The 4,824-nt window shown below is 28.9% G+C and overlaps 1 non-coding gene across 1 annotated transcript; it reads left to right on the top strand.

The window, feature by feature from the left end:
- The first annotated feature begins 3,119 nt into the window (after positions 1-3,119).
- On the top strand, positions 3,120-3,247 carry LOC113784812 (small nucleolar RNA SNORA69). The gene has a single exon (XR_003470951.1). It is a non-coding gene; the product is annotated as a small nucleolar RNA SNORA69 (small nucleolar RNA).
- Positions 3,248-4,824: the final 1,577 nt, after the last annotated feature.

The following is a 4,824-nucleotide window of genomic DNA, read 5'->3' as shown; positions in this document are numbered from 1 at the left end:
GAGTTAAATGAATGAAATAACATACTCAAATTTGGGCGAAAATGGAGAAAGTTTTCTGGAACAGTTATCGATCACCGGTGTCAAATTATAGGTTATTGTTGCGTTTCCTCTTTAGATTTACGGTTGCCCTTCCAACTCCCATCCTTTTTTTTTTGTTTTATTTTATTAAAAATTAGGGTTCACACGTGAGTCAAACCCATTGGTCCTTTTATTTATGTTTTTGTTTTACTATTATTATTTTTATTTTACTAAAACAAAATTAATAATTATTTAATCTCCTTTTTAATATTCTTCCAAACACAGTTTTCCAAACATTACTAATATTTTATAAATTAGATTAATTAAAATAATCAATATAAAAAACACATATTACTAATAATTGAAACTCTCACATTCAAAATAATCTCTACAATTATACATATTTATCCAAATACTCACATTATAATAATACCAGCATATTAGATAATAGTCAAAATTATAAAATAAATAAATATAACATTAATATTTTATATTAATTATTAATCATAATACATATATAGAAAATCACAATGTCATAACAAGTATATAAAAATAAACGAAATCAAACACAATGTCAATTCTATCTCAACATAATTATTTATAAAAATAAATAACTTAAAATATAAAATAGTTATAAATAATTGAAATATAACTATGTGCATACTTAATATCAGTGAAATGCACAGAAAAATATTACATTAATTTGGTACGAGTATATACACGTAAAGTCTTCTAAGATTTCATTCATTAAAATATTATACTAAATTACTATTTAAAAAAATTATATAAAATATAATATTTGTTATTTAGATTGCTCATGTAGTTCAATATGTATAAAAGTAGCACATAATCTAAAGCACCCATATAACAAAAACTAGTCACAAAATTTATTAACACATATTCTAAAATAATTTTAACACCAAATTAATTATTTAAAATAATATTTCATTAATAAAATAGTTTATTATAAAATTTGGGATGTTACAGTTTATGTACTACTTGATTTATTTTGGTTTTCTGAATATCATATTAACTTCTAGTATAAGTAGTTACTTACCGTACCTGCTAATTGAAAAATCTTTGTTTCAATTCTTGTTAAATGAAAAAAATTCATTAAAAAAAATTAATTGTGATAAATTTGGTGTTGTTCGATGTTAAAATCTTTTTTTCAATTCTTGTTAAATGAAAAAGATTCATTAAAAAAAATTAATTGTGATAAATTTGGTGTTGTTCAATGTTATGTGAATATTCTACATGTGCCAATTATTGAATTAGTTATATGCATATATATGTGATTAGGTAAATATGAAAGTATTTGTGTTTCAGGTTCTAAGTGTTTGAAATTTGTGTATAGTTTTCAGTGTAGTTGAGAGTGTTAAAAGTGAAACTTGCATGATTCTTTCTATTTTTTTTCTTTGACTTAAAATTTTAAAAGATCAGATGAGATTCACATTAAATGATATGATCGGTTAAGAATACCTATTTTGTATTAGATATAATATATATTTTTTACAGGTCTATCTTGATAATTACATTCTATATTAATTGAAAAAGTAAATTTGAATGTGTTTAATTTTTTAAAATTTACCTAAAATTAATGCTTATGGTTATTAGTTATTATTAGTATTTTTTTTTGTTTAAAGCTATTATTAGTCTTATTATTATTATAATTATATTATTTATTATATATTTCATAGTTATTACTATTATATATATATATATATATATAGATATATACATAAAAATAAAATTTCTTATTGATATATAGAATAATTGAAGAAAGAAGAAAGAAATTGACAAATGGCTCAAAACCAAAAGTTTTTCATGACAACCTTGTTTGTAGTTATTCTGCTTTTAACTAGGTATGTAAACTAATAAAAATTTGTTTGAGTTCGTCAATTTATTTTATTCTAAGGATGTATATTTCATATACTAATATTACTCTTTTTTTACTAGGTACGCACAAAGTTGAATGTAGAAATGTTGTACGTTTTAAGTGCATTGGTTTTTGTCAAGATTATATAGATTGTCACACTGCATGCATACATCGTGGCTTTACTATAGGGGAATGCGAAATAAACCTCCCACCTAATATTGAAGATTGTTGTTGTGGATAACTCAATGATAAGTTTGGAAATTAGACATCTTTCTTTCTAGTTCAAATAAAATATATATTATCATGTGTAACGTCTAGTTCAATTAGAAAATATCAATATTATTAGATTCTATAACATATCCCAAATTCAAATATGAGACCTCGATGTTGTGGGCCTCAAGTACTTATTACCTCTTGGGTTGTAATTGCTATCTTATTAATTTCAACTATTCTAGTTGTTAGAAATCTGCAAACTATTCCGACGTCCAATCAGAATTTCTTTGAATATGTCCTTGAATTCATTCGAGACATGAGTAAAACTCAGATTGGAGAAGAATATGGTCCGTGGGTTCCATTTATTGGAACTCTGTTTCTATTTATTTTTGTTTCGAATTGGTCAGGGGCTCTTTTGCCTTGGAAAATTATAAAGTTACCTCATGGAGAGTTAGCTGCACCCACAAATGATATAAATACTACTGTTGCATTAGCTTTACTTACGTCAGTAGCATATTTCTATGCGGGTATTTCAAAAAAGGATTGGCTTATTTTGGTAAATACATCCAACCAACTCCAATCCTTTTACCAATTAACATCTTAGAAGATTTCACAAAACCTTTATCACTTAGTTTTCGACTTTTCAGAAATATATTAGCTAATGAATTAGTAGTTGTTGTTCTTGTTTCGTTAGTACCCTTAGTAGTTCCTATACTGATTATGTTCCTTGGAGTATTTACAAGCGGTACTTTAGCTCACTACGCGAAAAAACGGATTTTACAGCGCTTTTTTTTAAGCCATTTACAGCGCTTTTTCAAAAAAATAAGCGCTGTGGAAACGAGCGCTGTAAATGATAAAACATGTAAATACAACACGCGCTTGTTATGCACATTTTACAGCGCTTCTTCACAAAAAGCGCTGTAATATGCACCCCATTATATGAGTTATGGGTGTGCATTTTACAGCGCTTTTTCAAAAAAGCGCTCTAAAATGCACACCCATAACTCATATATGGGTGGGCATATTACAGCGCTTTTGTGAGAAAGCGCTGTAATATGCCCACCCATATATGAGTTATGGGTGTGCATTTTAGAGCGCTTTTTTGAAAAAGCGCTGTAAAATGCACACCCATAACTCATATAATGGGGTGCATATTACAGCGCTTTTTGTGAAGAAGCGCTGTAAAATGTGCATAACAAGCGCGTGTTGTATTTACATGTTTTATCATTTACAGCGCTCGTTTCCACAGCGCTTATTTTTTTGAAAAAGCGCTGTAAATGGCTTAAAAAAAAGCGCTGTAAAATCCGTTTTTTCGCGTAGTGAGCTAAAGTACCGCTTGTAAATACTCCAAGGAACATAATCAGTATAGGAACTACTAAGGGTACTAACGAAACAAGAACAACAACTACTAATTCATTAGCTAATATATTTCTGAAAAGTCGAAAACTAAGTGATAAAGGTTTTGTGAAATCTTCTAAGATGTTAATTGGTAAAAGGATTGGAGTTGGTTGGATGTATTTACCAAAATAAGCCAATCCTTTTTTGAAATACCCGCATAGAAATATGCTACTGACGTAAGTAAAGCTAATGCAACAGTAGTATTTATATCATTTGTGGGTGCAGCTAATTCTCCATGAGGTAACTTTATAATTTTCCAAGGCAAAAGAGCCCCTGACCAATTCGAAACAAAAATAAATAGAAACAGAGTTCCAATAAATGGAACCCACGGACCATATTCTTCTCCAATCTGAGTTTTGCTCACGTCTCGAATGAATTCAAGGACATATTCAAAGAAATTCTGACCGGACGTCGGAATAGTTTGCGGATTTCTAACAACTAGAATAGTTGAAATTAATAAGATAGCAATTACAACCCAAGAGGTAATAAGTACTTGAGCATGCACTTGAAAATCCCCTATTTGCCAATAGAAATGTTGACCTACTTCCAGAGCAGATATATCATAGAATCTGTTTAATGTGTTGATGGAACATAATAGAACATTCATATTGTCCTGCCCTCTTAAATAAAAATATATAACTTGAAAGGGAATTATTTTGATTCAACCATTTCCTTATTTTACTTTTACTTTCATTTTCGATTTTGAATACCTACGAATTACAAAATATTTTTGTTTATTCTTTTTATCTTTTTATTTTTAGACAATTTTCTAATGGTATAATAACCGATTCCATAAATCTACGACCCCCAACCAAATCTAAAACTTAATTTATCTTATTATTAATCAAAGATTTCGTATATAGCTAGAACGACCCTCACAAATTGCAAAAACTAATTTGTTAAGAATTAATCGGATTGAAGCTATAGCATCATCATTAGCTGGAATCGGAATATCTGCCAGATCTGGGTCACTATTTGTATCGATTAAACAAATCGTTGGAATTCCCAAAGTGATACATTCTCGAAGAGCCGTATAGTCTTCTTGCTGATCAACAATTATTACAATATCTGGTAACCTTGTCATATATTTAATGCCGCCCAGATATGTTTCCAAATGAGATAATTGTCTCTTCAACATAGCGGCATCTCTTTTTGGAAGAGAGTTCGGTTTTCCCGTCTTTTGCTCCGTTCTCAAGTCCCTGAACTTACGAAGTCTAGTTTCTGTAGTATACCAATTCGTTAACATACCTCCGAGCCATTTTTTATTAACATAATGACATCGAGCTCTTATTGCAGCCCGTGTTACTGAATCAGCTGCT

Source organism: Cicer arietinum, chromosome 4, assembly GCF_000331145.2.
Source record: "Cicer arietinum cultivar CDC Frontier isolate Library 1 chromosome 4, Cicar.CDCFrontier_v2.0, whole genome shotgun sequence".
Classification (NCBI taxonomy): Eukaryota; Viridiplantae; Streptophyta; class Magnoliopsida; order Fabales; family Fabaceae; genus Cicer; species Cicer arietinum.
This window is presented reverse-complemented; position numbering and strand designations above follow the sequence as displayed.